At 35.8% G+C, this 11,909-nt stretch overlaps 1 pseudogene; it reads right to left on the bottom strand.

The window, feature by feature from the left end:
* Positions 1-3,074: 3,074 nt before the first annotated feature.
* On the bottom strand, positions 3,075-10,462 carry LOC125809934 (uncharacterized; annotated as a pseudogene).
* Between the last annotated feature and the right edge of the window lie 1,447 nt (positions 10,463-11,909).

Here is an 11,909-nt window from a genome sequence, read left to right as displayed (position 1 = left end):
ATACTATGAATTGTTTCTATATATTGTAGTTATTGAATCTTTTTTTATTCATGCCTAATGTAGTATTTCTAGGTGTGATTGTGTGACATGATTCATGACCATTGAAGGGTAAGTTATGAAGGTTTGTACATGTTGATGAATGTTGTGTATGAACTCATGATTCACTAAGAAAGTGAAGATCCTATGACTATTGTGTAAATTGAGGTATTGTTGAAAGGCCATTCTTCCCTTACCCTTACACTTGATTATGTATGAATTGTCTAGGATGGTGATAATGTTGTTGTGTTGATTGAAAGACCATTCTCATGAAACACTATCAACAATAATATGAAAGGTTTACTCACATGTTAATGAAGATTCTAAGGTTGAAAGTACATACTCACTTTACTGAATCTATTAGCTATTTTTTGAGTTGTATTGAAGTAAGGGCAAAGTATTCCTTCACACATGTAAATACAATTCAAGACTAATTTTGTAAAATTTGGGAAACAATGCTTAGCACCGAGTGGATATGGTCAATGAGGTAGAGGCCCTCCCATCAATACAATAGGTCGGGTCATTTAGATTATTCTCATGAGATAGAAACTCCTCCGCCAATACAATAGGTTGGGTTTCTAGAAACAATCTCCCTATCCCATAACTATGTGCCTAGATAGGACTTTAGCTAGTGGATCAACCTAAAAGCTAAACATATTAGTTCTACCTTAGGCAAGTAGGACACCTTCTTTCGGTGTGGGGTTACATGACACTGGATTCCATGTCGCTCACATGGTCTATGTCAGTTATGGCTATTCTTCCCTATTTTACAAGATAATGAATATGATACAAACTATACTTATGACTTCTTTATGAGTTTACTTAGTAGGAGTGGGGGTATGGGACTTCACTTTTACATTGCACAAGTAGATTTTGAAAGGGATTGTAAGATGGTTTCTTTATGCTATGATGAGACATGAATGTATAAATGTATGTTGAATGGATGGTTGCTATGAATGACTTTCCTTATGTTCAAGTAATGTACATGACTATTTCCTTATTTATGACTATTGATTATGATGAGGTCTAAAGGTGATATGTATGACTAAGGTAGCTTCAAAGGAGTACTTAGTATGGTTGGTATTATGGGATGCCAACTATACATTGCATAAGTGTTCCTTAGAGTTTCTAAGGTAATGGTTTCACTATGTTTTGAGGATAAATGTGATTGTGATTTGTGTTTTACATTGAAAGTGCATGTTGATTTCCAAACTTGACAAATGCATACTATTTAACTAAAATTTCATTTTTATCATATTTCAAGAATTTTATGTATGCTTCCATACTTAGTGCTTTATATGCTAACCCATTTATTCTACATTTACTATGAGTGTAGGTTCCGATCGTTGAGACGTACTTCTTCTTTCAAGAAAAGCTTGGGTTGAATATTCCCTAAGCTTGGTGAGTCCTCAAGTTCGAGGACAAGACATTATTCATTTCTAGTTTCTATTGTACTTTCTATTTTTGAGACTTTATTGATGTAAAGGGCTTTGACCCTATTTGTACTTTGTATTGTACTAGCTGGTGTTTGAGACAACGTCTAGACTCTTATTTTCGTTTATGAAAAAGAAGTTGAACTTCGCTTGTAAAAGTTTTAAATTTTTCGGATCATTCTTATGGCTTTATGTGTATGACTATGCTAAGGGCATGTATGCCACCTTTTCGGGGTCAAGTATGTCGTGTTACGTCTAGGGGGTACCCCTGGGTAGTGACACTATTCTCACCTATTGAATCTATGAGCTATCCTATAAATGATGTTGGATTGAGTGTTGATACATTCTTCCATAATGATGAACTCAAGTAATGATATGATATGTATTATGTGGGGATTAATGTTAAACACCGAGTGGATATTAATATGAGATTGAAGCCCTCACGTGAGTTGAGGTAGGGTTTCTAGAAGTAATCCATTGAGATGGATACCCATATGTGAGTTGCACTACAAGAAAAAGGCTTTGTAGGGACCTACATTTAGGGACGAGCCAAAAAGTTGGTCCCAAAATGTATGCTTATCGAGAAGAGATTTCCTTCTGATCCCTAATTCCCAGGATTATATTTTTGATAACGAAGAGACTTAAATCGGGTCTCTATGTTGCTGCATTACAGGTCCCTAAAAGTCTGTATTTAGCAGGTCAAAAGGCCCAACTTGCATCATAAAAGCCCATTTCTCTTTTTATTCGGTGGAAATCCATTTCCCAAAAGTGATAAATTTATCACTGGAACTGTAAACTTCCTGAACCCTAATATCTTCCCCTAAAGTGGATTGGCGGTGAATCCTAGCCGTTTGCTTAATCTTCAGTTGAAGATATCGATGATTTGATATAGGTCCATATATTCATCTTTAAAAATTTGACTACTAAATATCAATTTACAATGCAACAAGTGCTACAATTTGACTACATTCAAGATCTACTCCAATTATTTGATGAATAATATATGCCTAGGTTGTGGAACAAGTGTAATAATCAAGCCAATGAAGGTAATTTTCTATTTTATTAATTTACAATCATATTTTGAAAATTCAATCAGTTGTTTAATAGGGTTTTCTTCCACTGAATCATCCCCACGAAGAAAGAGGCAAGTCTCTGGTCATTTTCTAATTCCTATTATGTGGATCTAGGTGCCTAATTGAAACCCAATTGATACTAATTTTCTCTGTGTGTATTGTCTTGGGTACTCAAGGGGTGTGGTTGCCGGTTGGAATTATTTTCCCTTGAAAAAATTGCATCACAGTCAATAAGCAGTCCTACACTTGTACATTGCATGATACTACAATTAATGAAAGAGATGTGTCATGTTTATGATTAGCAATTTCTGAAAAATATACTGTAAAATGTAAATTTACAAGCATTTATTTCACTTATGTTGTTGGCTCAATGACTCATTGAAGAACTTGTTTTGTTGGCTTAGTAACTCAATGAAGATGAAGGGATTTTAAAACAGTTGAACTTGATGTTGTAGAAGTTAATTTTATAAATCATAACCAAGACAAACCACATAAGTAATTGCACGAGCTCCAAAAGAGTAGTAGTTGTGTGCTACTGGCTATGTCTAGCCTTTCTCTAAGTCTTAATTAAACCATTAACAATCTTCCAAAACAACATGATATTTAGTAGTACCAAAATAGGAGGTACAAGAAAGAAGTTACCGAAGCCCTCTGGATAAAATTTCTTGATTTGATCAAAATGGCTAAACATGTGATAGAAAAACAAGAGAAACAGAAGAATCCTTGCAATCAGTCACCCAAGAAATAAAGCTACTCTATTGCAGACATACAAAAGAGAGTTTTTTGACCAGTAACTTCTAGGTGCTATCTTTAATTTATATATATGTGTGTGTGCGTGCGTGCGCGCTTGACCCCTTAAAATGGATTGAACAATTGCGAACATTGATAGCCCGTGATGTAAGACATACTCCATTCTCCCAAGACCGGGAAGTAATAGAAAATCATTATCGAGTCTGTCAGAAAGTACCCAGTGGATATCCTGAGTATGGTGTCTAAAAAATATGATGTTCTATTGATCATTAACTTATCCTGAGCACCATCATGGGAAAGGTCTGATTCAAGCAGCATATATAAAGAAGTAGATGATACATGGAGCACATGGAAAGTGGAAAATCCTCTATTCCATTCTTCTTCTAGTCACAAAGTTTAACATATCTTAGTAGAATGAGAGAGAATGCAAGTATAAAAAGCATTTGAATATATTCAAAATCTCTCTAAAGATGATGCTCGTAAAATGCCATTGTATTTCAAACTTGTTGCTTCTATATTTTCACAGCTTGCCAAATATATTTAAAAGTCACTCATATAATCACCCTCTTCGGCTATAAGTAATTAGTGTTTACCTGTTCTTGGTTTTAAAAAAAAGTTCTTTAGTGACTCTATTATCCTTATTTATTTGTTTAAAGTGTGTGTATATTTCAATTTATTTTTAAAACAGTGGTACACCATACACATATATAACGTAATGAGTTTCTTAAAGTTCATGTCTATTTCTAATTTTTTAATTGTTATGGTTCACGATTTTGCTTAGCTCCTGATGAACTATTTAGCTCTGGATCACACAAATCTTATGGACCATGTGTCTATTTGTTGTTTATGTTTGTATTCCTGTCTTTTAGATGTTGTATTCTACACCATGTACCTATCTGTGGTTTATCTCTCTTTTGGCTTTTGTATTTGAGTGAAGAAACTAATGTAGTTACCTCTCTGTGTTACTTTGTAGTATCTCTAGTTGCAAAATATATTACACACTAACATTATAACAGGTAAGGTTCAAACTATGTCGTTGCTCTACTTTAAAAATTATGTATATTAGTTTGCTTATCATTTTTATCAGTAGCAAAACCATTATGATGTGTACTTAACTCAAAAAATATGTGCAGTTAGATTCAATAACTTGGTCCATTTTCTATTTAATATACACATAGTGGCTTTAACTTTTGTGCATTCATGTAGAAATTTTATATTTCTTTCAAATCACTTACTTCATGATTGTTTAAGTACTTGAATAATATTAGTGAAGAGATACACATCTTAATTTGAAGCAATATGACAAATAGCTCGAGCTCCTGTCAAAGAAATCCCTGGTTGGGAACATACATATCTTTTCTAATCCCTTGCCATAAAATGATTTCCTCTTGTTAAAAGTAAGCCATCATATCTATGACATGCATCTCCAAAGATTTTGTTATCCTATGTTCCTAGACCTTACTAAATCTTCTATGTGAAGCTCTGCTGTCAGTGACATCAAGCTCCTTGATGAAAATAATAAGGTCAATTTCTCTGTCAAGATATCATATATGAATGACAACAATTGTTAAAGTTCATTACTTGTCACCAATGGGGAAAACATGTAATGTATCATATAGTTACTTGGAAATACTTTGCATTCACTATATTGGTTTTTTTGGAGTTAAATATAAGGTTATAAGTTTTGGTACTTGTCACAAAATTGAACATTCATAAGGTGGTTTTCCATTGTTTTCTATTACCTGAGAGCTAAATATTATGTATAGCTTGCTACCAAATTTTTGAAACTGATCAACTGTTTGATCTATTATATATATAATTTGCTATAGTGCCTTGTAGATAAGAAAATCTAGCAGATGACTATGACGGTGCTCTTGAAGAATCTTGCAGCGTCTTCATCAATTTACTTTTGGATGTTGATGAGTGCAATCTTTGTACTTTTTATTCAACACCCTTGACTCGTGTAAATCTTCGTGATAATTTTCATGAGACAGACATCTTAGAAGACTTTATACAAGTTAACAAATTGGTTATCATCATTTTGGTAGGACGGTTTGGAAACACATTATATTTTTTATGAGGGGTTGTGTATTTTGTAACATGTTACAAAATATATATATATGTATATATAAATATAATGTAATTGAGATTTTTTTTTGTACTCATTGAATTATTTGTATTAGAAAATGTATAATATGTATAATAACAACATTTTATGATCCATCTAGCAGCTTTTGCACCAGAACTCGTTTTAAAATGTTATAAGGACCAGATTTGTAGTCTTAAAATACTTTTTACGACCAACAAATTTGATGGTAAAACATCTAGAGGCACCAATTAATTTTATATTTAGGGACCAGAAATGTGTTTAAGACTCGTCCTTATTGACCTTTGGCGACAAAGCCTATTAGGACTATATGCCAGTCGATCTTGACTATTAACGACTATATTTAGGGACTAGTAATAAGGTCCCTAAATTTTTTATGGGCAAGAATAACCCTGGTCGCAAAAGCGTAACAAGGACCAGTCACTAAGACTCGTCCTTATTGATCTTTAGTGAAGGAGCCTATAAGAAATAGATTTCCCGGTTGCAATTGACTATTAATGACCAGATTCTTACTTTTAGGGACTAGTTCTCGTCGCTAGAAGCCATTTTTCTTGTAGTGTTGAGGCGGGCTATCTAGTAGCAATCTCCTTGTCCCATAACTATGTGCCTGCATAGGTCTTTAGCTAGTGGATTCCACCTAAGCTAAACTAATGGTTCTACCTTATGCAAGTAGGACACCCTTTTCAGTGTGGGTAACACCAGATTCCATGTTTAGCTCACATGGTCTATGTCGGTAAAGGCTTAACCCCACAATGAATGATTATGAACTATGGCTCCTCAAGAAGAACTACTTAGTATGTGTGAAAGTATGGGATCTCATTCATGCATTGCACAAGTAGGCTTTTGAGAGTAGTTATGGTGTGTTCCTCTTATGTGATGAAGGTTTATGAAATGATGTATGCTTAATGTGGATTGTTTCTATGAGTGTCTTTCCTTGATTGATATGAGTTATGAAAGGTGAATGTTTCCTTATCTGTGAGTATGTGAGGTCAAAGAATGATAAGTATGATTATGGTGGCTTAAAAGTTGTACTTAGTATAGATGGGATGTTGGGATCTTATCTATGCATTGCACAAGTATAACTTAGTATTACTTATGTGATGGTTATATTATGATATGACGATCTAAGTATTGACTATGTACATGAAATATGCCTCATGATGATTGATGATTGCATTATGTCTATGATGGAAGCTATGCTTATGACTATGTTGTTATCCTTTAAGCTATGCTGATCTATATATGAGTTGTGTTTATGGGTTACGTTTTCCAACTATTTGTATGATGATGTTCAGAATTGGCATATAGCATGGTTTCAACTAAAATGTCCCTTTTAGCATGTTTTAATGGTTTTTATACATGGCTATCATACTTAGTGCATTTTTGTACTAACCCATATTTCCTACATATTTACCAAGTGTAGGGTCCGGTTCTTAAGGCGATCTTCTTTAGGTTCAAGTTTGGATCGACTATTTTCCTAGGTTGTGGTGAGTCCTCAAGATTCGAGGAAGGATGAGTCATTTGTAGTTTCTTTCTAGTTATTTCATTTTTGGACTATGTAGTAAGGGTTGTGTCCCTATTTGGATTCAAGGATTGTAATAGATGGCTAATTGAGTCAAGTCTAGACTTCATCTTGCTTTTATAAAAGACTTTGATTGTATGGATAAAGTTTTAAATTCTGCATCATTTCTATTACTTTATGTAATGATATTCTAAGGGGCTTGTATGGGACCTTTGGGGGTTGAGTACACCTTATCACATCTAGGGGGTACCCCTAGGTCATGACACAACCAATACATCTTCATCAGGGAACACATTATTAATCTCAATCCCAGCATCTAAGCTTGATCATAGCTTCTTTCTCGAGTCTGGAAAAGTGATCAACAACATGATTTTATGTTCCCTTTCTATCCTTTACCTCCAAATCAAAATCTTGTAGTAGGAGCACCCATATAATCAACCTTGGTTTTGCAGCCATTTTTGCCTTCAGATACCTCAATGCAGAATGATTAGTATGCACTATGACCTTAATACCAATCAAGTAGGATCTAAATTTCCCAAATGCGAAAACCACAATAAGGAGTTTATGTTCAGACACAGTGTAGTTCATTTAAGTCATATTCAGAGCTTTGCTAGCATAGGAAATCAGGTGAATAATCTTCTCTCTCCATTGTCACAATACCACACCAAGCGCCACCCCACTTGCATCATACATTACTATAAACGGTTTCCCCCAATTAAGTGAAATAATGATAGGTACTGCCACTTGTTTCTTTTTCAACTCCTCAAATTCTCTCAGACAAGCCTCATGAAACTCAAACATAGACTCCTTTTCAAGTATCTTGCACAATGGGTGTGCAATTTTGTAGAAATTCTTTATGAATCTTTGGTAGAAACCCGCATGCCAAAAAAACTTCGAACATTTTTAACAGAGATGGGTGGTTGAAGCTTATCTATTACCTCAACTTTGGCTCTATCAACCTCTATACTTTTTTGTGAAATCTGATTACCTAGAACTATACCCTCTTTCACCATAAAGTTGCACTTTTCCCAGTTGAGCACAAGATTGTACTCTTTACATATTTTTAGTACCTCGGCTAGATGTATCAAACAATCATCAAACGTCACCTACCACATAGAAGTCATCCATAAATACCTCAATCGTGCCCTCCACCATATCTGAAAATATTGACATCATACATCGCTGGAAGGTCGCTGGAGCAGTACATAACCTAAATGGCATATTTTTGAAAGCGAAAGTCCCATAAGGACAAGTGAAGGTGGTCTTCTCTTGGTCTTTCAAAGATATGAAGATTTGATTGTAGCCCGAATACTCATATAGAAAACAGTACCAATCCTTACCAGTGAGATGATCTAGCATCTGATCCATGAACGACATTTGGAAATGGTCTTTCTCAGTCCATGCATTTCACTTGCGGTAGTCCATGCACACTCTCCAACCAGTCAGCGGACTCATTGGAACAAGCTCATTTTTAGCATTGAGAACTACATTGATTCCTCCTTTCTTTAGCACACACTGAACTTGGAAAACCCAACTACTATCAGCAATATGATATATCACTCATGCATCTAACCACTTAATGATTTCCTTCTTCACAACCTCTTGCATAAGGGGGGGGGGGGGTCAGTCTCCTTTGATGCTCAGTACTTGGCTTACTATCTGGCATGAGTTGGATTTTGTGAGAAAAAATGCCTGGTGGAATCCCGATGATGTCCGCAATAGTCCATCCTATAACCCCATTAAACTTCTTCAATACTGATACCAAGACCTCTATTTGCTCATCACTCAAATTAGCAGCAATGATTACTGGTTAAGTGCTATTTTTCTCCAAGAACACATACTTCAAGTGGGATGGGAGAACCTTAAGTTCCTATTTTGGAGGCTCATTTACAAACAATTTTACAGGTACGGTGTCTCGATTCTTCATGTCTAATTCCAATCGTTTTGTTTTGAAATGGAACTCGAACCTATCAAGTGAAGAAACTACCTAATCATAGTCATCAATACCATCAGTGTCAAAATTCATCATCACAGATGCTAGTGCATCAACACCTAACCTCTCCTCAATTAACACTTAAGATTCTCACTCCTCAATATGATTTACAACCGATACCAATTTAAGATCACTCTCATGCTTCATAGACCTATAGATGTTAAAAGTTACCTCATCATTGTTTAATCGAAACTTTATTTTCCTTCTCTCCATATCGACCAAGGAACGCCCAATAGCAAGAAATGGTCTCCGTAAGATGATGGGAACCTCAAAATTAACCTCACAATCAAGTATCACAAAGTCCTCTAGAAAGATGAATAACTCTACTTTCATAAGGACATCTTGGAGCACTCGAATGGGCCTCTTCACAGTTCTATCAACCACAAGCAAACGCATCAAGTCGTCTTTGAAGCTCCTAAACCCAACTTCTTATAAATGGACAATGATATCAAATTAATGTTGGCACCTAATCAGACAACGCTTTCACGAAGTGTAATATCCCAATGGTACGAGGAATAATGAATGCTCCAGGATCCTCTTTCTTATTCATAAGTGACCTAGTAGCAATAACACTAGAATGTTGCACCTTCTCCTCATTCTAAATACTAACAGCCCTATTTTTGGTCACCAAGTCTTTCATAAATTTTGCATTCCCAGGCATCTGTTCCAAAGCTTCTATCAACGGGACATTTATGGATAGTTGTTTCAACATAGCAATGAACTTAGGATATATTCCCTATTGATTCTTTTTCACAAATCTTTGTGGGAATGGAGGTGGAGGTCTAGGCATGGGAACAACTTTTTGGGTCACCTCAGCTTCTTTTTTTGTGTCATCTTTCAAAATTTTAGTCACCTCGTTCTTATCCACATCTGTTTATATCACTCTTTCAACCTCAGATGGCTTGAGGGGTAAATGGTTTGTTTTCCTCCATGAGTCATGACTACCATACCATGCCTATCATTTTTCATATTTTGGATGGTGTTGCTAGGAAGTGTGCCAGGCTGGCGTGGGTTCACAGTAGCAGACAACTAACTAAATTGATGCTCAAGTTGCTTGATCGACACAACATATGCATCAACTTTCTCACTGATTCCTGACAAATAATTTCTTGATCTCAATTGTCGGATCAAACCTCTTCATCATTTTCTACATCATATTCTCAATACGTGTCGTACTTGTACCAGCCTCTCTATTACAAGGGGAACATAGGGTCAAACCTTATCATTCTTGTTGCCATAATTGTTCCGGTTGTAATTGTTATCACGATTGTAGTTCCTATCCCGGACATTGTTTCCCTCACGGTTGTAGTTTCCATAGTTCCAGCCTTGGTTTCCTTGACCTTGGTGCCAAATATCCGAGTTGGAACCTTGGGCGTTGGTTCGGAAACCCCCCGTCTGATCATTAACAAAATTTGCATCCTCTTTATAGTAATACTCTTCAACTGGCAGTGGTGGAGGTCTAGTTAGATAATTTACCACATTCACCTTTTCTACACTTCCACACACATGTTTTAATACTAAGCCAAGCTTTGTCCTCATTTGAGCCATCTCTACACTAATGTCATCATTTAATTGACTTGGTGTAGTTTGGACAAAAAATATGCTCCTGCAAGTATTTTCCTTGCTAGTGCTCCACGCCTTATTGTTTTGGGAAATCCTTTCAAGTTTTTCAGCAATCTTCTCAAAATTACACTCAACATATGATCCTCCAACAATAGTATCTAACACAACCTTTCAATTGTCATCTTGTCCTCTGTAGAAGTACTCCTTCTGTGACTCATCATATATGTGATGATTTGAAACACTCCTCATGAATCCAGTGAACCTATCCCATGAACTACTTACTGACATTGTATGTAGTGTTGCGAAATTATTTAGTTTATCTATGAAATTCAACTTCTTGGACATCAGAAAATACCTCGCCATGAATACCTTATGCAATTGGTCCCATGTATATATCGAATTGTATGGAAGCTCAAAAAACCACAGACCAGTATCACCAGTCAACGACAATGGGAATACTCTCAAACCTGTGATATTCATATCCAATTCTGATCGTCCCACACAGCTCTTACAGACACTAGTTTATTTAGCCATGTGAGTGTATGGATCCTCTGAAGCCAATCCAACAAACAACCCTTTCGCTGTAAGCATTTGCATAAGACTGATGGTTACCACAAATGTATGTCCTGGAGGTAGAGGAGGGAGAACAATAGACCCACTGGATCCAACCGCATCATAGTAAACCTTGTAGTTATCATGAGCAGTCGGTACTGGTAGATTCTGCACCATGTCTGCATTTCTTATTATATAACCACCTTGAACCTGAGCAGGCACATTAAAAACTGGAGGAGGTTGAAACCCAACTCCATCTTCTTGACCCTCTCTGATTTGATTATTGTGTACACTAGGATTAGCCATTCTCCACAAAGTGATTCTTAATTCAGGATTGTAGCAGGTCAAGGGTTCGCCTTGACTCTGTGTACTTGTCATACACTAGAGTTGAAACCTATAGAAAACAAAACTAAAATAAAAATGTAAAATCAGGAAAAACATGACTAAAGTTCAACAATATAGTTAGTTTAATCTAAAAGTCGTATTCCCCAGAAGCGACACAAAAATTTGATAAGCCCAAATTACACCTCCCGAAAGAAGTATAAGAGGTCGTTGCCAAATAATGAACCCAACTTGTAGGTTGGGGTCGATCTCACGAGGAATATGGTTTAGACTTAATCTTAACTTATGATTTTCTCTTTTAGTCAAACTATTTCCGAGAAAAGTAAACAGGGGGTTTTGTAACTAAAATTGGAGATTGTTGATTTGAATGATTAAGTAACTAGTAAACAAGATTCACAATTGGAGAGATCAATATAACATGGAAAATAGGGCATATGTGTTCCCCACAAGCTCATAACGTAGTATTCCTAATAATTGCATTTTTATCGTAGTGTTTAACATGCAAGGCCGATAAGTTGTGTATCCCTAAGTGATTGGC

Source organism: Solanum verrucosum, unplaced genomic scaffold (assembly GCF_900185275.1).
Source record: "Solanum verrucosum unplaced genomic scaffold, falcon-dt-bn FXZP01000257.1, whole genome shotgun sequence".
Lineage (NCBI taxonomy): Eukaryota > Viridiplantae > Streptophyta > Magnoliopsida > Solanales > Solanaceae > Solanum > Solanum verrucosum.
Note: the sequence above shows the minus strand (reverse complement) of the source record. Positions and strands in the feature narration are given on the sequence as shown.